The 25,216-nt window shown below is 39.7% G+C and overlaps 1 protein-coding gene and 1 long non-coding RNA gene across 7 annotated transcripts in view; both read left to right on the top strand.

Annotated features, from left to right (window-relative positions):
- The window catches only part of DMD (dystrophin), a 2,246,075-nt gene that overhangs the window by 1,146,992 nt on the left and 1,073,867 nt on the right, over nucleotides 1-25,216 (top strand). The gene's annotated exons all lie outside the window — the stretch shown is intronic.
- The window catches only part of LOC148773255 (uncharacterized), a 67,667-nt gene that overhangs the window by 19,273 nt on the left and 23,178 nt on the right, over nucleotides 1-25,216 (top strand). The window contains exon 2 of the long non-coding RNA XR_016036891.1: nucleotides 117-25,216. This exon is cut by the window's right edge and continues 23,178 nt beyond it. This is a non-coding gene — a long non-coding RNA (uncharacterized LOC148773255). The remainder of the gene's footprint in view (nucleotides 1-116) is intronic.

The raw sequence follows: 25,216 nt of genomic DNA, 5'->3' as shown, positions 1-25,216 counted from the left end.
GAAAAACCATTGCCTTGACTAGACGGACCTTGGTCGGCAAAGTAATGTCTCTGCTTTTTAATATACTATCAAGGTTGGTCATAGCTTTCCTTCCAAGGAGCAACTCTCTTAATTAGCGGAATTAAAAGGAATCTGCCCCTCCCCACCAGCCTACTCTCTCTCTCTCTAGCCAGAATGCTGTTGTTTTTTTGTTTGTTTGTTTTAAATGCAAATTTTGTCACTATTCTACTTCAAAGGAGTCTTATTACTCTTGGCCTTAACATGCTCTTCAAGGTCCACCGTGCTCTTTCTTCTGCTATGTTTGTAGTACTATCTTTGACTACTTCTTTCTTCTTACTTTTTTCTACTCCAATCACACTAACTGTATTTGTTAAGATTCTTCTAAATACAGTGCCATGATCTCTTTTGACTTTGCACATCTTACTCCCTCTGTTAGGAACTCTGCTTACAATCTCCACCACCACCCCTAAGCCCCCAAACATATGCCGTACTTCCTGCTCACTGTACAGAACTCCTGAGGTTTTTACCATCTTGGGAGAATTTTTCTGGATCCCCCACTGCCAATTTAGATAAGGTCCTCTTGCAACATGATTTCTTGGTACCCTTTACTTTCCTCTCATATTCCTTATTTCGGTTTGTAATTCTTTGTTGTTTGTGTTAGTGTTTGATTGTTATCTGTCTCACCCACCAGACAGTGGGCATATTTTTCTCACCACTGGGTCAACAGAAACACAGACCATATTTGCACACAACACACGTTCTAGAGAAGTTTGTCAAACTGATGAATGAAAAATTATACCTTCATTTTACCCTGATATGAAATAAAAATGAGCTCCCCTTTAGGGTCTGATCTGTATCAGGGGGCTCAGAAGGTAAAGAATCTACCTGCAGTGCAGGAGACCTGAATTTGATCCCTGGGTCGGAAAGGTCCCCTGGAGAACAAAATGGCAGCCCAGTCCAATATTCTTGCCTGGAAAATTCCATGAACAGAGGAGCCTGGTGGGCCACTGGCCATGGGGTGGCAAAGAGTCGGACATGACTGAGCAACTAACACTTTCACTTTGGGGTCTACCTTTTAGAATGTTGAACAGAACCATGCTAATATTAATGTGCTTCATTGCTCGCTTAACCAATAGTTTTACTATGGTTTAAATCTTAGAAAATAAATTAATCACTTTTGCATATGACTCTTCTGAGTACTGAGCCCTTCTTCAGAGTCAATTCAGCAGGGTCACTGAAAAAAACTCTACCTTCATTCACCCTTAGTTCATGTCATTGCTCTCCCATTTCTTGTCTGTGTGACTAGCGAGAAATTTAATCATTTTAAACTTTGTTTTCCTTTCCTTAATTTGGGATGCTGATAGTGCCAACTTCTTGGAGGTATTGTGAAGAATAAATAAACGTAATTCATGGTAAGCACTTTGTATAATACCTGTTGCATCCTAACTGCTCAATACATTGAAGCTATTAATATACAGTCCATGGGGTCGCAAAGAGTCGGACAGGACCGAGCGATGAAGCACATTAATATTAGCATGGTTCTGTTAGGCATTTCCACAGTTCGGTTCACTTTCAGGCATTTAGTAGGAGCACAGTAAAAAGTTTTATCAAAGTTTATGCATTCTGTATGTGGTATCTGTATAACATTTGAATTATTTAAATAGATCTAACTCTTTATGTACCATCTCACAGAAGTTAGCTGTCCCATTCTTCACCTATGTTAATATTTCAAATGAAAAAGAAAATCAAGGATATAAACATTGAAATCAACAGTGTTCCATAAGTTACAGATTACTTCATAAAATTTCTACCAACCTAGAGTTTAAGGTGAATAATATATTTTCTTTAGATTTTGTTGAACAACATTTATTTCACAGGAGATATGTACAAACCATGATAGATGTAAAGATGAATAAGCCATGCCACCATTTTTTAAGGTGCTCACTACCTTATAAAAAAGTGGATTCACGCAAATAACCATGTGAAATAAAATGGTAGGTTTAGAATGGCCTATGAAACAAAGGGTTATAGGTATATAGGAGTAGCGTGATTAATTTTACCTGGAGAACTTCAGTTACCTGAGAATTCTATTTTCCTTTTATTCTTTCATGGTTGTTTCGTTTTTCAGTAACAGGGCAAATTTCAGACTTTTTCTCTTATTGAGTAGAACAGTGGTTTTCAAAGTATGGTTCCCACATCATCATCACCTGCATATTATTAGAAATTAAAATTCCTGGGCCCTACCTGAGGACATACTGAATCAGAAACTCTGACACTGATGTCCAGCAATATGTAATAAGTACTCCAGGGAATTTCTATTTGTGCTCAAGCTAAAGAACTAGTGGAATAAATAACTATTTTGTAACAGACTGGATTTCCCTCATTAGTATCAATTCCTTTTTTTTTTTTTATTTTTTGACATGTAGTTGACCTACAATATTGTGTTAGTTTCAAGTGTACAGCAAAGTAATTGGGTTATTATATATACATATATATACACCCTTCCCTGGTGGCTCAGATGGTAAGGAGTCTGCTTGCAATGTGGGAGACCCAGGTTCAGTCCCTGGGTTGGGAAGATCCCCTAGAGGAGGAAATGGCAACCACTCCAGTATTCTTGCCTGGAAAATCCCATGGACAGAGGAGCCTGGCAGGCTACAGTCAATGGGGTCAGAGTGAGTCAGACACAACTGAGCACTTTCACTTTACATATATATAAGCTTCCCAGGTGGTACTAGTGATAAAGAACCAGCCTGCCAATGCAGAAGATGTGGGTTCCATCCTTGGGTCGAGAGGGCATGGCAATCCAGTATTCTTGCCTGGGAAATCCCATGGACAGAGGAGCCTGGTGTGCTGCAGTTCATAGTTGCAAAGAATCGGACACAACTGAAGCCACTTAGCATACACAGCATATGTATTTATGTTTTATGTTTTAGATTATTACAAGATATTTCATATGTTTCCCTTTGCTATACAGTCAATCCTTGTTTCTTATGTATTTTATATACAGTGGCATGTGTCTATTAACCCTAAACACTTAGTTCATCCCTCCCCCACTCTTTCCCCATTGACAGCCGTAAATGTGTTTCCACGCATTGATTCTGCTCTTAAATATCCAGATGCTCACAAAAAAAAATTCCACTAACTAGCTTTAGGATTCCCCCTTTCCTGTATGCATGTGTTATCTGTACACACTGAACAAATGCGCCTTTTATCTGAACCAATATAAGACAAGGCATGTCCTATTTGAGGACCAGTAGCTATATTTTTCCTCGAGGTCAATGCATCTTCACTACTTTCCTTCAGTGCTTTTGAAAAGTAGATTTTCACGTGGTTAAAGGTAGTGACAGGACATTTACTTAGATACAGTTATCTTAATTTCATAATGTTCAATATAAGAAGAAAAATTCACATTAGGAGTACATTCCCTGAATAGCCACAATACAGAATTCATCATTGAAATTCATCTGAGTGGTTTTGCCTTATTTTTTAGGGGAGAACAAAGTGGTTCACAACAGAGAACAGAACTTGTCTGGCAAAGTGCAGTGTATTTACTCAGAAACATTTATAGAGGAATGACAATATGTCAGTTATGTTGTAGGCACTGTAATAAGGACAGAGAATTCAGAGGTGAAGAAGAGATTTGAGGAAACAAGGCCAGTGAAGGACAGATATGTAAAGCCATTCAAATGAAGTGAGGTAAGTAATCTAATAACAGCTACTGTTTGTTGAAGGGCTACTATGTAAGGGGCATTCCATCCTTTGCTTCATACTTTTGCTACTTAATCTTTGACACAGCTCTATAAAGTTGGAGGTATCAGCATCAATTTATAGCTCATAATACTGAGACTCTAAGAGATTAAGTAACTTGTCCAAGAGCACACAGCCAGTAAGTGGTGCCATTATGGTTCATATCTAGTCTTCAAGCTCCATTAGGGCAGGAACTGTGTCCATTTTGTTCACCATTATATACCCAATGCTTAATGTAGTCCCTTGAACAAAATAGATGACAGGTAAATAATTGTTGAATGAATCCATGAATAATCCTGGTCTTTCCAAAGACCTTACTTATACAAGTAGACTAGTTTGAACAGTATATTAGAGGAGAAAAAGAGTAGAGAGAATGTGCTTTGAGGAGAGCTTTTCATAAAATGTGGAGGAGGAGTCCAAGTTGGATAGGCAAGGAGAAAGCTGGGTGGTGAATCAGGCAGGGAAGGGTCCCAGCCAAGGTAGAGAGGTGTGAGAGTGAGTGGCATGTCTGTAAAGAAAAACAGGGATTAGAGAGACAGGAGGAAGGGAGATGACTGTAGACTATTGCATGTTGGTCATACTGGCCAAAAAGTTTGCTTGGGTTTTTCCATATCTTATTCCGTCACAGAACCCGAATGAACTTTTGGGCCAACCCAGTAACCTGTAGTGGTTCAGATACTGTTCATCCTGTGCTCCACCTTTCTCTAAGTGAAGTTCATATATCCCTTTCTGAGTTATCTGACTGGTTCAATAAAAGCTGTCAATGCCTTACCTTCATCCCAAACCTATTAGGTCAGTGTCCATGGGTGAAGACCCAAATTCTATACACTTTATTTAAAAACAAGTCCCCAGCTGAAGGATGGCCATACCAGTTTAGAATCACTGGTAGGCCAGTGCGTCTCATGCTTCCTCAGCATCATGCAGAGGGTCCGTTGTACCACAGCTCCCTGGGCCGCATCTTCATAGTTGCTGGTCCTGTAGATCTGAGCTGGGACTAGAATTTGTGCTCCTGACACATCCCTCAGTTCCTTGGCAATGCTGATTCTGCTGGTCTTCATCTCATCTTGTTTTGAGAATCAGGGCTTTAGCCTAGGCCATATGTATCTAAGTATATAGACAAGTAGGCCCTTTGCTTTTATATACTGGCAAGTGACTTGGATAAGCCTGAATGTCCAAAAGCTCTTTCCTGCATTTTTGGCCAGTAGATTAAAGGGACGTGGAAAAACAACAAGAAAAGTAGTTACAGGATCATTAAAATTATCCTGACTTGCCAAGGTAGGAGCCTCGAGATTGGAATCACAGAGCAAATGTAGAACCCTAGGCCACCGCTCTCTAGTCCACCATGAAATCAACTTCTCTTTTCTGTTGAGTCCTGCTCCCAGGCCACAGGTGTGAGGCATTGCACCAAGGCCACAGAAGTGGAGCCTAGAACCAAGGTCACCTGTGAAGTTAACTGAGCCCCTTTGTAACCATTGCCAAAAGCCCCCCTGATCATCATCAGTAAGCTTCCTGACCCCAAATTAGGCAAAAATGGCCATTCCAGTAATCACCCTATAGCACCCTAACCAAGCACCTAATGCCAGCCTTCCAGCAGGAATTTTCTTTATCATAAGGTTGACTGCTAACCCACAAAAAGCATCAACTCACCCTAGTCTGTCAGGAGGTCGTCCCGCCGAGCTTGCAGTGCCCACTTTATCTCCGTTCTTTGTTTTAATAAACTTACTCCCTTCTGGAATGCCCCGTGTCTGAACATTCTTTTCCAGCCCATGCTCGGACTCATGATTTTCCCACTTCCTTATATCCACATTTATCCCTTTCTTTGGATAATTGGACAGAAATGTTTGAAAAAGTTTAAAATACAAGCCACTCATTTCTTTTCTTCCTCAAATGTCCCACTGTTGTCAGTGCACTTTCAAGGCTTCAGCACATCTTTGCCTTCCAATGCTGTCTTTTTTTCTTGGCCTGTATTGATAATAGGTTCCCCTTTTCGACTCTATCCAGGGACTTCCCTCTCTTTGCAATTATACTTCTATTGCATTTTGAATAAAAGTGAAAGATATATTAGCTCATTTTTGGAAAAGCTTATTTGAAAAAGAAAGTGCATAGAGCGAGCATTATATAGCTGGATAATCCTATCTGTTTTTGGTGGCTCAGATGGTAAAGAATCTGCCTGCAAGGCAGGAGACCCAGGTTTGATCACTGAGTCAGGAAGATCCCCTCAATAAGGGAATGGCAGCCCGCTCCAGTGTTCTTGCCTGGAGAATCCCATGGACAGAGGAGCCTAGTGGGCTACAGTCCATGGGGTTGCAAAAGAGTTGGACATGACTGAGCGATATCAACTAATCCTGTCTTTTAGTGAGAAATCTTTAGTCATCCCCTAACTTCCTGTCTGCAGTCTCCACACAATGGAAATAAAGTGAGAGAAGAGCAAGAGACTTATTTCTTAAGGTCAGGAGTCAGTGCCACCACATGCAGGTGGAGACATCAGAAATACGAAGAGCCCACCAGTTGCAGGGAGAGCACTCAACAGCGCCAAGATGAAGGGCCTTTTAAATCCCAGACCTCTCTTTCAGTTTTTGTGCTATAAATGTGGATGCTCAGGTCTGCCCAGATGAAGAACCAACAGATAAAATGTCTCTTTGTGAATGCCACACTTCCTTGGCTTATTCATTATTTGTCAAGTTATTATTTTCAGATGCATTGCACATAACTACCATGGATACATATTGTAACTGGGGATAGAGCAGTCATTTTATATCCATGCTTGACAAAGAGAACCCACTGCCCAAGCCACACATCCTTCTGTACAAATCATTAATTCTAACTAACATTGATATTTCCAGGCCTCTTTCTCTACCCAGTTTGCTAGATATGTTTGTAGCATTGACCTCAAACTCCAACATGCCACAATCGGACTGCAGCTTGATTCAGAGCAGTCAGAATACCTGAAATTTGGTTTGTTCCATACAGTGATAGGTCTGTAAATCAGACAGGCAAGGGTTTGATTGCTATTAAAATTCATTTCATGCCCATCAATCTTGTAGGTGGTTGTTAATCAGCCAAGGTGGCTCATTAAGCACCTTGGAGGATCACTGTACAATTCTGAGTAACTCTGGCAATTGGAGACATTGCCAACTGAATTTGTATGAGTTTGGTAAGGTTAAGTGGAAACAAGCAGCTTAGGGTTTTGATTACAAAGTGAAATCAAGAGTGGAAAAAGTTACAAAACTCCAGGTAAATTCATTTTTAATTATGTCCCTTTGTATGCTCACAAACATGTTCAGATTCAAAAGACATTTATTGCATAATACTTTTTTGTCTCCTTAGAATCTATTGTCTGGTTTTCCTGCATTCGTTAATCAAATGTTATCAAGTCTTTATTGTAGATAGAAATTGACAAAAAGCTGGTGACAGAGAGATGAAAGACAAAGCCTTTCAGAAGCTCCTAGTTCAGAAGAATCAGGTGTGGAATCAAATAATTACAATACTGTGTCCCAAAAGGGGTGAGCACAGAAAGGGATAACTGACCAGGGCTTCAGAATCAGCCCCCAAATGAAAAATCAGAGAAAGGAAGGTTGAGCCAGGAAGAAGGAACAGTTTTTCCTAAAGATACGTGAATAAAAGTGAGTCAGGAATGGTTAAGGCAAAGACTAAGCTTTGGTGACAAAGACCTTCTCACCGTGTGTTTCCCTGATATCAGTTCAGTTTAGCTTAGTCGTGTCCGACTCTTTGCGACCCCATGAATCACAGCACGCTGGGCCTCCCTGTCCATCACCAACTACCAGAGTTCACTCAAACTCATGTCCATTGAGTCGGTGATGCCATCCAGCCATCTCATTCTCTGTCGTCCCCTTCTCCTCCCGCCCCCAATCCTTCCCAGCATCAGAGTCTTTTCCAGTGAGTCAACTCATCGCATGAGGTGGCCAAAGTATTGCAGTTTCAGCTTTAGCATCAATCCTTCCAATGAACACTCAGGATTAATCTCCTTTAGAATGGACTGGTTGGATTTTCTTGCAGTCCAAGGGACTCTCAAGAGTCTTCTCCAGCACCACAGTTCAAAAGCATCAATTCTTCAGCGATCAGCTTTCTTCACAGTCCAACTCTCACATCCATACATGACCACGGGAAAAACCATAGCCTTGACTAGACGGACCTTTGTTGGCAAAGTAATGTCTCTGCTTTTTAATATATTGTCTAGGCTAGTCATAACTTTTCTTCCAAGGAGTAAGTGTCTTTTAATTTCATGGTTGAAATCAGCATCCACAGTGATTTTGGAGCCAAAAAAAATAAAGTCTGACACTGTTTCCACTGTTTCCCCATCTATTTCCCATGAAGTGATGGGACAAGATGCCATGATCTTTGTTTTCTGAATGTTGAGCTTTAAGCTAACTTTTTCACTCTCCTCTTTCACTTTCATCAAGAGGCTTTTGAGTTCCTCTTCACTTTCTGCCATAAGGGTGGTGTCATCTGCATATCTGAGGTGATTGATATTTCTCCCGGCAATCTTGATTCCAGCTTGTGCTTCTTCCAGCCCAGCGTTCCTCATGATGTACTCTGCATAGAAGTTAAATAAGCAAGGTGACAATATACAGCCTTGACATACTCCTTTTCCTATTTGGAACCAGTCTGTTGTTCCATGTCCAGTTTGTTGCTTCCTGACCTGCATACAGATTTCTCAGGAGGCAGGTAAGGTGGTCTGGTATTCCTGGGTTTGCTAAATGAACAACGAAAGTAGGGTAGTTCCACATCACTGTGGGTAAGGCCAGTGGGAAAGAGGTGGGATTGGAAGATGAGGGGACATGCGACCTTCTAAAATTACACGGGGAGAGTGTTCATCATGTAAGGAGATACTGAGTCATGGAATCTTTACTCAAGGAAATCCAGTCTGTTTTTGCCCAATTTCAGTTCTAAGACCAACATTAACGTAATACAGCACCAGGGGCTCAAACTTTAGGAAAGGCTATGCTGTGAAGCTGATACAGTTCAATATACATATTCAGTTCAGTTCAGTTGCTCAGTCGTGTCCAACTCTTTGTGACCCCATGAATCACAGCACACCAGGCCTCCCTGTCCATCACCAACTACCGGAGTTCACTCAAACTCATGTCCATTGAGTCGGTGTTGCCATCCAGCCATCTCATTCTCTGTCGTACCCTTCTCCTCCTGCCCCCAATCCCTCCCAGCATTAGAGTCTTTTCCAGTGAGTCAACTCTTCGCATGAAGTGGCCAAAGTATTGGAGTTTCAGCTTTAGCATCAGTCCTTCCAATGAACACCCAGGATTGATCTTTAGAATGGACTGGTTTATTTCCATGCAAATGGGATGGCCTTAGCTCTCAGGTGGTGGTGGTTTAGTCACTAAGTTTTGTCCAACTCTTGCAATCCCATGGACTGAAGCCCACCAGGCTCATCTGTCTCCTTGGCAATTCTCAGTGCTAGAGGTCACAGAGCTTGTTACAACCTGCTTAAATTTCTTTGACTTTTAACACTATAATGAAATGGTTTTCACACTTTGCTGCTGCTGCTGCTAAGTCGCTTCAGTCGTGTCCGACTCTGTGAGACCCCACAGACGGCAGCCCAGCAGGCTCCCCCATCCCTGGGATTCTCAGCAGGCTCCCCCATCCCTGGGATTCTCCAGGCAAGAACACTGGAGTGGGTTGCCATTTCCTTACACTTTAGCCTGCATCAAAATGAACTGGAGGGCTTGTTCAAGCACTGATTACTGGGCCCGATTCCTAGAATTGCTGATAAGGTAGCTGTGGGTAGAAACCTAAGAATTTGCTTTTCTAACAGGTTCCCAAGTAATGCTATTGTTGCTGGCCAAGGAACCACTCTTTGAGAACCATTCCTCGAGGGGCACATAGACTGCAAAGAGTTTCCTGGGCCTAGCCCAGTATTTACTGGGAACACCAGAATTACTGGAACTTGAGCAATACTTAGAGAGTCATATCCCATTTGCTCTGTAGCCTGGTACTCCCTGTCACCTTTAGAACCATGATGGAGGATAAGGGCTGCCAGCTTCGGTGTTTGGACTATACTCTTTGCAGAATTGATAAAACAATATAACACAGGTTTTGGGGAAAGCTGTAGAACAGGTCATCAACCTCAATAATCAGTGTTTAATGAAGTAAAACAGTAAGCTTTACTGTGTAAATTTTGTGCCATACTGATCCTTCCCTGGCTCATAAAAACATATATTGTTGTTGTTATTCCTGGGTGTAACGTGGGGGGAAGCCTCTAAAAGTCGGAGAGACACGGGCTTATAAACGGCAGAAAACTACTAGCCTAGGATTCAAAGTACCATGGATAATCCAAAAATAGACTGTTTTACAGTTATAAATTCATAAGTGAGTTTGGCGTGAGAAAATACAATTTCCTAATAAGTCTTGATTGTCCCATATCTCACTTCGGTCTCAGAGATGTAAGCCAACCAGACACTGATGTCCATCTTTGCCTCGAGAACCTGGGAGAGGCATCAGTTTCTGCATTTGGACTGGGTCTTCCACACTTCCTGAGATTCTTTTTTCCCAGTCTCTCTGGTTGCCTGGGCTCTAGCCAGTAATAGCAAGTTACTACCCTCTTTTTTTCTCTGGTAATAATCCTTCTAGGCCCATATAGAGGACTCTTATACAAATGATCCCCCCCCCCGACCCCCAGACTAACTTGTTAGTTACAGATATTCTCTGACCAAGGCACTTTCTTCAGTTTAGTTCAGTTCAGTCGCTCAGTCATGTCCGACTCTTTGCGACCCCATGGACTGCAGCATGCCAGGGCTCCCTGTCCATCACCAACTCCTGAAGTTTACTGATACTTATGTCCATTGAGTCGGTGATGCCATCCAACCATCTCATCCTGTCGTTTCCTTCTCCTCCTGCCTTCAACAGGCACCTTCTTAGGTTGGAATTAAAGTGGCCTGCAGGCAGGCTTCTACACTGATTTAGAAGAGTAAGAACTGAGATATAGGTAGGATCGTAACCTGATAGGTCTGAAAAAAAAATTGCCCTAAGATTCACATTCCTCTTGCTGTGTGTTCAAGAATTCCATGCTAGATTTGTTTAGAAGTGATTTAATGTTTGATTTAATGTTGGTTAAGAATTTTGGGCTTCCCTGGTGGCTCAGCTGGCAAAGAATCTGCCTGCAATGCAGGAGACCTGGGCTCGATCTCTGGATTGGGAAGAGCACCTGGAGAAGGGAATGGCTACCCACTTCAATATTCTTACCTGGAGAATTCCATGGACTGTATAGTCCATGGGTCACAAAGAGTCAGACACAACTGAACAACTTTCACTTTTTCAGAATAGTTTTAGGGGGGTTAAAAAACATGTGATCAGCAGTAGGGGGATTTATGAAGGATCTGAGTATATCTTCATGTGATTGGATTGTATTTTGGTAGCTGGCCACTTTGGTGGCAATCTGAAGTTGAGAGAAGCATGTTTTCTATGAGGGAGGCCCTGCTGGGTTCTGGGCTCTGTGGAACCATGAGACTGGAGTGATAACCTTTACTGATATCAAAGGAACGTCTATTCTTTTTATCTGTCTTTTGGCATCTTTTAATCACATCACTGGGACCTTGTGCAGAAGGATATTTCCACTCTCCATCCTGACCCTCCTAACTGTTTAGCTTAACAGTGAGATCAATGAAGATCATGTGAACCATTTCTCAACATGGCATCTTTCTATGGTAGCCTTTTAACATTTCTAATGCCCTTACTTTTCAGAAATTCCATTTCTTACCTGGCATTGATGGTGCGATCAATAAAACGAAAAATAAAGTGAGGCTTAGAAGGATGAGGAAAATTACCCAAGCTATCCATTCATCGATGCCTTCATTTATGATGTTGAGGAGGAAACATTTTTCCTCTCCTCTCTTAAGTTCAGTACTTGGGAGCCTGTGAAGTAAACTGACAAATGACAGATTAGCAAGAGAAAACACAAACTTTATTCATGTATGTACACTGGAGCTCACAGAAAATGTAGTTCAAGAAGCTGTTAGAATGTTGAGCTTATTTAACAAGGGGAGTGGGTTAGAATTTCAAGTGAAAATAAATGATGCAAAATGACTGAGAAACATATGAGGGGAGCTAATCGAAGCTAAGGTTTGTTTTAGTGAAGTCTGTTTATACAAATTCTCATCCCTTTGCCAGCTTCCCATCTCTGGTGATAGGTGCCATCCTTTCCCCTGCTATGTGAAACCTCCCTTAAAGGGAGATTTATAATAAGTTGAAGTCATTTGGAAGGTTCTGCTTTGGGGTAGAAAGGGGAGTACAGAGAAGGCATCTTTCTGCATCTGTTGATTCTCAAATGTCTTTGGCTGAAAATTATCCATATGCCACAGTGGAATAATTTGGATCCATTCAATGTGTTTATTCCTTCAGTACACATTTACCAAGTACATATTATATGCCAGGTACTAAGGATATTAGAGTCAACAAAATCAAATCCCTACCCTCATGGAACTTGCATCCTAGTAGCGAGCCATACAATAAATAACTTTATTTATTGTTACATTTATTAACATATTTATTTGTTATATTTATTACATAGTTACACATGTGATTTCAAATAGTGATACATCTTGGGGGGGAAAGGCTGATTAAGGAGATATAACATAATATTGAAGGTGGGCAGTTTAGACAGAGTAGGAAGACATAGCTTCTCTGGGAGGCAATATTTAAGAAGAGATAAGAGTTATTTAAAGCAATTAGCCTGGTGAATACTTGGGGAAAATGTTTTAGGCAGAGGAAACAGCGAGGACAAGGGCACTGAACTCAGGAGAGACTTGGCTTGTCCAAGAAATACCATGGATCCTATTGCAAGGGGAGGGAAGAAGTCAGAGATTGGGCAAGGGCCAGATTATGCATAATTTACAGTCCATGATGTGGAATCTAATTCCTTCTCTGAGATTTGTGGGATATCGCTGGAGAATGAAGTGATCTGATGTATTTTCTTCAAAGAGATTTCTTGTAGCTGAGTAGAGTTTGGGCTTCCCAGATGGCACAGTGGTAAAGAATCTGCCTGCTAGTGCAGGAGACGCAGGAGATATAGATTCAATCCCTAGGTCAGGAAGATCCCCTGGAGTAGGAAATGACAACCCACTCCAGTATTCTTCCCTGGAAAATTCCATGGACAAAGGAACCTGGTGGGCTACAGTCCATGGGATCGCAAAGAGTTGAACCCGACTGAGTGACTGAACACACACAAGCAGAGGTTAGATTGAAATGGCAATAGTGATGTAAGACGATGACATGGGGTACCACTCTAATAGTCCATATGAAAGATGGTGATGGTTCAGAGTAGGATGGAATGGTGGGAGTCAGTAAGAGAGTGTGGATTTAGGATACAATTGAAAAGCAGAGATGATAGATTTGCTGTGATGGATAAGATATGTAGTATGAAAAAATCTGAAAGCTATTTCTAGATACTCTTCTAGGGGAAATGGAAAAAAACTGTGGAGGAAGAGTAAAGTGCAGGGAGAGATGAAATCAAGACTTTTATTTTGACCATGATTATTTTCAAGGACTCATTAGACATCCAATTGGAGATGCTGGTAAAGAAGCTGGATAGATTCGTCTGAAGGTCAAGAGAGAGATTAGATGATGTTAAAGACATGGGATTGAATGAGGTCTCCTGGGAAGAGAGCTTGGGAAAAGAGGCTGAGAATTGATCATACTATTCAAAAAAAGGGAGGGGAAAGAGACAGTCAGAGGAGACTAGGAAGCAATAACTATGATATATAAAGAAAACCGATGTCCTGAAACTAAGTGAAAAAAGTACTTCAAAATGTAGGGATTGACAGTGTCAAATGCTACTGAAAAATTAAGTTACACAAACACAAAAGAATCGCTACTGGATTTAGCATTTTGAAACTCATAGTTGACTAGTTGACTTTGACACAAGGCGTTTGCATTGGAAGCATACATCAAAACTTTGTTGTATTGTGTTACAAGGATAATGAGAGGTGAGGCCCTGAAAACACCACTGTACAGATGCTGTCATTCATGCATTAGTTAAACAACATTTGTTGAGTATTTACTGTGTTTTATGTGTTGCAGATGGCACATGCTTGGTCTAGTTGGGAAGGGCAACATTAAAGTCATTATAGTACTCCAGTCAGTCAGTCAGTTCAGTCGCTCAGTCGTGTCCGACTCTTTGCGACCCCATGAATCACAGCATGCCAGGCCTCCCTGTCCATCACCAACTCCCGGAGTTCACTCAAACTCACGTCCATCAAGTCGGTGATGCCATCCAGTCATCTCATTCTCTGTCGTCCCCTTCTCCTCCCGCCCCCAATCCCTCCCAGCATCAGAGTCTTTTCCAGTGAGTCAACTCTTCTCATGAGGTGGCCAAGATAAGTACAATAAAATTTGTGGAAGTGTTAGAGAAGTCTGACAGAGATGGTGGCATATGAGCTCATCAGGGAATTGGAGTAGAATCTTGCCAATATAGAGGAAGAAGGTCAAAAGGTGGGACAACAGCTTGAGTAACTTTGAAAGCAAAAAAGAGCATGGCCTGTCCTGAAAATATCAAGAAATCACACATTATTGGACACATAAGGAGATACATAAGGTGGATGAAGTGATGAGGTCAAAGAGAAGCAATTTGGAGAAACTGACAAGCTTAGACTGAGGAAAGATATACTCAAAGATCTATTTCAGAGGGATTACATAGGAGAGATAAAAGAAGAGAGAGACTAGAGGCACAGGCTCCCATCAAAGAGCCCGAATAATAATTCAGAGACATGAAGCACCCATAGAAATCTGATATAGATTATCTAGTCCCCAAGGTTGAGCAATTAAACACATTTTCAATTGTTATGCCCATGATATTAACATATTTAATAGATGCATTGTCTGTTGAGGCTAAAAATGAATAAAAATGTTGTACTTCTTATTCTATGTTAAAGTGTTGTGGCTGAAAGTTATAGCAGCTTCCTAAATAAATATAAATATGTCTTTTGGATTAACTTATAATTTAGCCAACAGAATGTTGACACTTGTACAATCTAAAAGAGAAGATGGTTTCTGTTTAATATCCACATTTTCAGCAAAAGCCAGATAAAACAATTATCAGAAGCCTTAATAAATTCATAGTAACACTTTAATGGAGAAGGCAATGGCAACCCACTCCAGTACTCTTGCCTGGAAAATCCCGTGGACGGAGGAGCCTGGTAGGCTGCAGTCCATGGGGTCGCTAAGAGTCAGACAGGACTGAGTGACTTCACTTTCACTTATCACGTTCATGCACTGGAGAAGGAAATGGCAACCCACTCCAGTGTTCTTGCCTGGAGAATCCCAAGGATGGCAGAGCCTGGTGGGCTGCCGTCTATGGGGTCACACAGAGTCAGACATGACTGAATCGACTTAGCAGCAGCAGCAGCAACACTTTAATAAAAAATTTAATTGTTTTGTTTGGATTCACTAAAGGAGAATATATTGAAACAGATGTTCATGTAATAAAGTGATTTATTTTTGAGAGGTAGGAATGAGGGCACAAGGTCAGCATTTGATAATTAGCCTCAAAGCTGTAACTATGGTTGGAAATTAACATCTGACTGAATAAATTCCTAAGCATTTGCAGGAATTGCTTGTCAAATGGAGGGAGGGAAGGAAATACAGAAGAGTAAAGAAAGAATAGCCAGTGCCCCCAGCATAGGCTGGCTCTTATAGCAGTCTTCTGTTTTGTGGCTGAGCTCCTCTGGTTTAGAAGATACTGAAAGGTGATTTCTTAAATTGCAAGATGCTTTGTTGCCTGTAAATAGGATGTGGCAAGAGATGATTCATCACAGACATGAACAAAATCGAAATCCTGGAAAGACACCCTGCATTAATATTTACAGTATTTCATTGCTTCTAATATGCATGTTGTTTTTAACATCTCTGAAAACAAATATGTCTCAAAGTAGATATTATTGCAGTTGTGACTTAGTTATTATTGCCTGCCCAGGTGCAAACTTGATCATAACTGTTCATATTGTAATTACTTAAAAACTTAAACTGATTTATATGCATTTTTATGGTAGCAAACAGAATATTTGGCTAGTTGAATTTTAGTCTTAGCTCTGATACTAGCTAGGTTACCTCAGTTCACTTAATCCAGCCTTCAAATTCGTGATCAATAAAATCACGTGTGTTCTTCCTGCTATAACAGTCTGAGGAGTCTATGAAACATGAATATAAATGTTGGTGTTACTTGAGGTGAGCCACCAGGTATCTCCTGGCCACTAGGTAAGGAAGAAAGAAGCTTGACTGAAGGTTGTGCTTTCTCAAGGAGAATTGTTAAAAACTGTTCAGCTGAGGAAATCCAGGGCAGACCATACAGGAAAAGCATAATATTTAGCCCTCGGTGTTGAAACAACAAAATAATTTTCATCTTGTAGCTCTGAGTATCAATATGATATAAACCTCTATGTATCTTCCACTCTAATAGTCTAATAATTTTCTTTCTAAAAGCTAAAACCCCAGTTTGATCACATCCCTCCCCTCTTTACAAATTTCTGATGGTGCTTCATGATTCTAAAATCCACATTTCTTAGCATGGCATCTGAGATCTATTTAATTTATTTATTTGGTAGCCTCAGGTCTTAGTTGTGGCATGTGGGATCTTAGTTCCCGAGCCAAGGATCGAACCTGAGTCCCCTGCACTGCAAGGTGGATTCTTAACCCCTGGACCACCAGGGAAGCCCCACAAGATCTATTAACATGTGTCTGTCACCGGCTACCACGTCACATTTAACCCCCGCACACCCTCTAAACCTAGCATACACCCTTCCCACTGCTCCCTGAGTCCAGTAGACACTCTCCTGCATTGTGTCTTTGCACGTTTATCTCCTACGTGATCACCTTGCTGCTGCTGCTGCTGCTGCTGCTGCTAAGTCACTTCAGTTGTATCCGACTCTGTGTGACCCCATAGACGGAAGCCCACCAGGCTCCCCCATCACTGGGATTCTCCAGGCAAGAACACTGGAGTGGGTTGCCATTTCCTTCTCCAATGTGTGAAAGTGAAAAGTGAGAGTGAAGTCGCTCAGTTGTGTCTGACCCTTAGCGACCCCACGGTCTGCAGCCTACCAGGCTCCTCCATCCATGGGATTTTCTAGGCAAGAGTACTGGAGTGGCTTGCCATTGCCTTCTCCGAACGTGCTCACCTTGCTCTTCTCTAAATCACTCTCCCCAGGCCAGAACATCAGCAGCACCTGGGAGTTAGAACTACAGATCCTCAGGCATCATTTCAGATCTGCTGGATCAGAAACAGTGGGAGCAGAGCCCAGCAGTGTGCATTTTAACCAGCCCTCTAGGTGATATTCAGTGCACACTAAAGTGTGAGAACCACTGATCTAGAACATTCTTTAGTAAATCTCTTCTAGCAATTATTGGATTCAGTTACAGGGATAGTCAAGAGCATTGAAAGTCAAAAATGTTTCTTTGCCGTCTCGGTTTTCAAGGTATAGTACACTATCTGGCCCATAATTAAAGCGCAATTATTGTTGTTTTCTGTGCCAGTGAGTCAGTTAATCAAATATATTGTTTCTGCCCTGGAGATATGTGAAATTTGTTTACCAAAGAAAAAAGTATAGATTAACCAGAGAATAATTTATTGCCATCTATAATAAAATGCTGGATTCTATAATAAATGTTCGACACTGTCACTGGGCAAAATTGGATTGAGGTTTCAAATAAAAGAAAGATTATTGGTGATTAAGTTGCCAGGAGATAGCTTTGCCACAGAGATGGGGAAGCTGATAAGCAGAATGTTACTGTTATTGTTGTTTAGTTCTTCAGTCATGTCTGACTCTTTTGTGACCCCATGGACTATAGCTGGCCAGGCTCCCCTGTCCATGGGATTTCCCAGGCAAGAGTACTGGAATGGGTTGCCATTTCCTTCTCCAGGAGATCTTCCTGATCCAGGAATCAAACCCACATCTCCTGCATTGGCAGGAGGATTGTTTACCACTGAGCCAGCAGAGAACCCTGAAGAGCAAAATAAACTGTTGTAAAGAGGTCTGAGCTGATGGAGGATGAGAGAAGCATGAGCAATAATTAACACTAGATTCCAGATTATGCAGATGGCTCTCAATACGATAAGCAAAGAGCAAGAATGTCTTGGGTGGTGGCAAGTCCTGCATTTAGATGATATTCAGGCTTATCCCAAGAAGAATATAGGCCCAAATAACTAGTTTGACTGAATAGGAGCCTGTCATAACAAAAATAGTAAAGCTATAGATAATCACTACTACTCTCAGATTGTCACAAAACTAATTCAGGGATACAAGCATTAATTTCTGAATGAACCTAAGGAAAGGCTTGGCTTATCTCCTTAACAAAGGGTGCATATATTTTAGAAATATTACTTGGTGTGTTTTACTCAACTCTCAGAAGCTATAGCTCTTATAAACAGATTGTTTAAAGGAGCAGGCCCATTTATCTTTAGAGAAAGGCATGGAGAAAAGAAAAGATTGGAACATGTGTTTCTGCCCAGATAAAAATAAAATATGGGGTGAGTTCCTGTCTTTGAAAATATATTTTCTCTACCCCTTTTATATATACATGTCCCAAGATTGTTATTAGATGGTGCACGTGTGTGGAAGTGGTACCTTATTGGGCTGTCCAATGGATCTTTAAAATTATTTGTTGATTTGGTATACATACTAGCTATGACATATAATCAGCATTATTTACAATATAAACATGGACAGTTGATTGTAGATCCCAGGCATTTGTTTGGCCATTGTGTGTAGAATGACCTTCATATTTACTTGTGAAGTTGAAGTTGAGTGATCTGGCTTGGATTTTCAGTACTCTGGGAGATGGTCATTTTCTTCCTCCAGTATTTGATATGATATTGTTTGCCTCTTTTCCTGTCATGAGTAGTAGCAATTTTATAAACTAGGATCATTCTTGTCAGAAATGTAAATAGTAAACATTTTACCACCAGATTTACCTAAGAACCTGAAACAAAAATTTTAAAAGGAAGTAGAATGCCCTTTTTGTGACTACAGTAAAATTTTGCATGAGGTATTATGCTTTTTCTCCAGGGGAGTTAGCCATGTGGAACTGAAGCCATTAGCCAGTTCTTCAGTGGATAAATTCTACAGCCTGGGAAAAGAGGCAGAAAATGTACTGTCACCACTTAGAGACTCAATGAAGAGAACAACACGAATAGTTGTGTTTACCAAAAATTGGTAGAACTTCTTTATTTTAAATATGAAAACTGAATATCTAGCTTTTCCGACTTCAGAATCAGTTATCACTTATTGTTTATATGATGACGGAAGGAAAACTACCTTCAGTTGGATTTAAATAGGTAGTATATCTCTCATTCTTTTCAGTGTGGGAACTACGTGATCCCAGAATCAGCTTTTTTTTTTTTAATTTAAAAAAAATGATTTATTTATTTTAATCGGAGGCTAATTACTTTACAATGTTGTAGTCGTTTTTGCCACGCATTTGACATGAATCAGCCATGAGTGTACATGTGTCCCCCATCCTGAACCCCCTCTCGTGTCCCTCCCCATCCCATCCCTCAGGGTCATCCCAGTGATCAGCTTTTATCTCCATATTTCTTTTTTAAAAGATTTTTAAAATAATTATTTATTTTTGGCTTTGCTGAGTCTTCATTGCTGCACACAGGCTTTTCTGTAGTTGCGACAAGCAAAGACTAGTGTCTAGTTGCAGTGCATGGGCTTCTCATTGAAGTGGCTTCTCTTGTTGGCAGAAGAGGCTCTCTGGAGTGTGGGCTGTAGGAGCTGTGGCTCCTGGGCTCTACAGCACAAGCTCAGTAGTTGTCATGCATAGGCTGTTTCTCCATGGCATGTGAGATCTTCCCAGACCAGGATTAGAACCTGTGTCTCCTGCATTGGCGGGCAGATTCTTTACCAGTGGGCCACCAGGGAAGCCCTATCCCTATCTTTCTACACTTTTCATTTTGGTTTTCTATTTGCATTGTCAAAGGAAACTTTCATGGGATAAATCTATGAAAAAAATTGTTTTGTAACATGTTACATACTTCCACATACTATTCTCCAATGCAATTTTCAGTTTTTCTCCCCCAGAAAATGTAAGAATGAGTTGAGAATAGCACCAAATAAATAAGCCTTAGCCAATCAGGGAGAAGTAAATGAAATTTTGATTGACAAAATGAGTTTTGAAAATGCACAAGTCTTTATCTCAGAACACATGAAACAGGATAAGACCCAAGTTGCAATATCAGAAAAGTAGTATCAATTGATTAAGTGTTGATGTTATTGGTGTTATTTGGATATATTTATCAAGAATTTGCCTTGGTCAGCCTAAAACCAAACTATTTTAATCCATGTTTAAGAATTTATATTGAAAAAAACAGAAAATAGGCAGAGGGCAGGACTATCAAAATATAATAGGAAAATTACATTCTGCTACCTGTTAGGTCAGGTGTCCCATGTATTTTATAATTTCCTCTGTTGGCACTTAACCAAAAAAAAAATAATAACTTATTATCACTTCTGATTTATCACTGTCACCCACTAGACTACAAGCTTCGTGAGAGCAAGATTGTTGCTGTTTTATTTGCCTCTCACTCCCCAGCATATTCTCAGTGTCTGGTACAAGTTAAGTGTTCTGAAAAGGTTGAAAGGAAGAAAACAGGAGCAGACATTTCTGTGAGGTCTGCTTATCCATGGAACAGCAGAGAAATCCATTTTTCTATTTTTTAAAAATTTTTGAATCTGTAAAATGACTCTCTTCCAGCTCTAATATTCTGTGATTTGATAATTTCCGCATCACATTTTCTTTAATAAATTTTGCATGACATTAGCTATTTTTATGCCAGTTATTCTACCTTGCTCTAATTTTCTTTCTCACCCTAGGAAATAAAAGTATCAAACGAATTTCCCATTTTTATAAGTTCTTGATACATGTCACTGTTGGATATCTCCATGATTAACTTGCATACTGAATATTCAGCAAGAGTTTAGAGAAGTGATCAAATATCAGTGCTCCCAGTCTATATAGAAGTTTCAATACAAAAGAAATACATATCATAAGAAGATACTGGGTGCATAGAGTCTCAATGCAAAAAGATGTATTGTAGCTGTTGACATTTCTCAGGCAGTTTGAGTGTAAAGGGAGAGGGCCCCAAAACTGAGTAGAAAACAACAGGCTGAATCAATATGAAACTTCACAAGTTAATGCCACTTTTGTCACAATGTGAAAATTATACCGGCTCATGAAAGTTTTTGAGGAATATAGAAAAGCATAGAGAAGAAACAAATCTCTCTGTTAATATCACTTTCCAGAGAAAATCACTTGTAACATTTTAGTATGTCTCCATGTTAAACATTTCCTAAATCTTTTTTTTTTCAATTATGTACATGTGGATTTAAAACCTTCATATTTTCATAAAAATGGAATGACATGTAATGTGTTTAATTTACAACATAAAGTCTGTTCTAATAGGCTTGGGTGTGTTCTTTAAAACAAATGAAACCTCATTTAATCAGAAGGTGTCTTAAAATAACTATAAATGGTGGAAAAAAGGTTGGAGTAGAGAGTTTCAGACTGTCAATATCAATGTTATATTTTTATTTTTAAAAATGAGAGGATCCAATTATAAAACTTGCAGCAGAAATAAAAATCTAACCTTTGAATGATTGTGTCCCTCTTCAGTTCCATGGCAATGGCCTGCCTTCTTCTCTCTGTTACTCCTTTAGTCTCATCAACCCATTTTCCTGTCGGTGTTGGTCACTTTATTACACTTAGGACATGACACTTGCCTTTTCTCTCTTTTAAGCTAGTGTTTGTTCTTGATCTGATTTTCTAGCATCTTAACCAGTGGCAATTGAGTTTTATAAATCCTGTTGCCTAATTAATGTGTTGCATTCTACCCAGGAGAATTTAGAGCACTTTCACTGTAAGAAATTTCTGCAGCTCAGATATTCTTCTTTGCTCTTCAGTTTCCTTCTTCCACATTTTTAAGTGACTGGATAGTACTATCTTGTATTCATGCCAGTGTTTGTTGAAGCAATCTTACCTTATTGGACTTAGAAGGTATTTCCAATTTTGCAATTATGAAAATGCAGAGCAAAGATCATTTAAGTATTAAACATCTAAAATAAAACAAAACAGAAAGCTGACTGGCATCTTGCTTGGACCCCAGGAGTTACTGTTTCTTTGTTTCTGGTCACAGTTCATCCCTCATCATTTCACTACACAAACTGCTTTTTAAGTTGGGCAGTTGAGGAGGAGGGTATCACATTTTTCCTGCAAGGCAGATCATCTGACCTGAGTCATCTGATTTGTCATCTGGATTAGGGCATCAAACTCAGTATTATCTCTGGAATTCAAAGGGATCTTGGACAGTCTTCCATTCTCATGATACTGCTGTTTAGTTTGCACCTGCTATTACTGCTTTTGTGATTTGTCATCACTTCCTGTGATGGTTAATTTTATGTGTCAGCTTGACTGGCCCACAGTGTGCCTAGATATTTGGTCAAAAGTTTTCTCGAGTGTGTCTGTGAGGGTATTTCTGGATGAGATTAACACTTGACTAGGTAGACCAAGTAAAGCAGATAGTTTTTCTTAATGTGGGTGGACCTTGTCAGTCATTCGAAGGTGTGAATAGAACAAAAAGACAGACCCTCTTCTGAATATGGGAGAATTCTGTCTGTCTGAGTACCACCTAACCAGAACACTGAAATGGAACGTTTCAATTTTCTTGCCTTTAAACTTGAACTGAAACATCAGCTCTTCCCGAGTCTTGAGCCTGCCAGCCTTCAGACTGGAACTCTCTTGTTGGCTCCTGGGGCTCCAGCTTGCTGACTCACCCTGCAGACCTTGTGACTTAGCCTCTATAACTGTACGAACCAATTCCTCATAATTGATTTCTTTTTATCTCACTGGTTATGTTTCTCTGAAGAACCCTGACTAATACACAACCTATTGCCCTTTCTACTACCTTAGAAGTCCCCAAAGCCAAGGGCATAACCCTCCATTCCTGGTGATACCAGCTCTTTTTGCTAATCTTTAACAATCAGATAATAGTTATTTAGGTCACCTATAAATCATCTTGTTTGAAAAGCTTTACCGTCCCATCCACTGAGGAACATGGAGCCTATCTCTTTGGGATCAGACCAGAAGGGATTTAAATCAAATAGTCAGTACCTCTTTAAATTCATTCCCTCAGCAGTGTCCCCAAATGGGACATGTACCGTTATCAAATATTAGTTTGAGCTGATTTTCCTGCCTTCTCAAGGATTTCTGCAGAGTTTGGGGAAGATGTCTTCTCCCTTTCCCTAAGCAGATCTGTTTTGTTCTAATGGTAGATATAAGATTTGGCACAAGGGGAAAGGATTCAGCTTTGCCTAGGCTCGGAATAAATATTTCCCTCTCCTTCATGGCATATTTTTACCTGCCATTTCGTGGTATTACTCAGGTTTAGGGTTTGAAGTGAACAGATGAAATGAGAAATTTCCCCCTAATATGAAAAAGTATGATAGAAAGTATGCTAAGAAATGGCTGTGATTAAATGAAGTAAATTCTAACTGGAGACCTGGATACAATTTTGTGTCCCTGACCATCTCAGGGCAAGGGGCAAAGCATGTCCTACTAGATGGGAATAAGAATAAATTCCTTGATAAAAATTCAGTTATAAATACCATAGAATGAAAAAGCTGAAATAGATCCCTATGGTTGTATATCTATACACCCTTCCCTTTAGATTAGGAAACTGAGGCACAAAGAGGTCAATACCCACAGTGTTTCATCTTAAAAACCCCACTTAAGTCTATGTGAATAACCTGCTACTAAAAATGAAGGAAATCATTAATTTTAAACTTTTACCTTAAAAACAGCTTTGACTCTCTTGATTATTCTCATATTCTTTCCTTCAGTTGACCTTATTAAGGACTATGGAATTATGGTTTCCAGTTCAGTTCAGTCGCCCAGTCGTGTCCGACTCTTTGCGACCCCATGAATCACAGCACGCCAGGCCTCCCTGTCCATCATCAACTCCCGGAGTTCACTCAAACTCATGTCCATCGAGTCGGTGATGCCATCCAGCCATCTCATTCTCTGTCGTCCCCTTCTCCTCCCGCCCCCAATCCCTCCCAGCATCAGGGTCTTATATAGAGGTTAATTTCATATCTGTCTTATCTTCTGGCATATTACTGACTCTAATGAAAAATTTTAAAATAAATTTATTTTGAAAATACTGTGAACATTGACATTTCAAAGAAAATGTCATTTAAGTACTCCAGAATAAACTTTTCTACACTCTACTTTATTAAATTTAATATTTTCCAGATAGAACAGTCAGATTTAGAAATCTGGGGTTAAGTCTATTAAATAGCATGAGTATGTTTTAATCATTAAATTAAGATGAAAATATAATTTTAATTATTTGATATATCTAGCCTTTAAAAAGTCAACATTTAATCATATCTGAAATTTACAGGGTAAAATTTTGAAAGCCTTCAATTATTAACATTATTTCAGGGGGGAAAGGCACTTTGCCATAGAACTTAAATGTTTTTTCCTCATGAATTGAGTCTGATACAGAATATTCACTATGGTAGAGTTTAAACATAATAGAGTCTAGCTACTTCCCTGAAAATACTATTCAGTGAATTTCTGCTTTGACACTGAACTGACCTTGTAATTAACGTTGTTCACTATCCTTCATTATATGCCAGATTATAAAATATGACTTATTGGCAGCATAAAGGCACAAAGTTCTGAAATGCAATTTATAACCATGAAAAAGGACTGAGCTTTGAGTGACAGTTAAATTTGAATAGATTTGATGAGTGTTGTGAAACATGAATAATGAAGCATTTTATTTATTTTTTAATGAAGCATTTTAAACTCGTTTTTTGTTAAATCATTAATATGATTGTTTTAGAGAAAATCTGCATCTATCATGTGGCTAATAAAATGTGTATAAATGCAAACATTTGTATTGTGTGAAATAATTAAAGTGAAAGCTAGTTTCCACATTAATTCTTAATTTTTAAAATTAATTTATTTACTTTAATTGGAGGCGAATAACTTTACAATATTGTGATGGTTTTTGCCATACATGGACATGAATCAACCATGGGTACATAGTTTAAAAAAAATTTAAATCACTTAAGTGTCACAAATAGGCTTATCAGTTTTAAGCTATACATGTTGCAATTGTGTTTAAGCTGTTGATATAAGTTTCCTTAGAGTAATTCTATTTGAATTTTGAGTTTTCAGTATCTAGTAATAGTTACCGCTTTAGTCAGCACTCATTGTGTGCAAATATACTGCACTGAGATCTGTGCATACATCCCCTCATTTAATCTTAAAATGCTCATCTGAGGTTGTTTGTTTACAGTTTGAATACAATCTTTCACTTGAACCAGGCAGGCATTTTTGGTGGTTGTCTTGAGAAGTGGACATTGTAATAATAGTTAGAGATAAGAGACCAGACTCGTTGAGATATTAATGTATGAACAGTCCCTTCTAAAGCCCCTGGATA

This window comes from Moschus berezovskii, chromosome X (assembly GCF_049115385.1).
Source record: "Moschus berezovskii isolate FMDL1 chromosome X, NW_MosBer_1.0, whole genome shotgun sequence".
NCBI classification, from domain to species: Eukaryota; Metazoa; Chordata; class Mammalia; order Artiodactyla; family Moschidae; genus Moschus; species Moschus berezovskii.
Note: the sequence above shows the minus strand (reverse complement) of the source record. Positions and strands in the feature narration are given on the sequence as shown.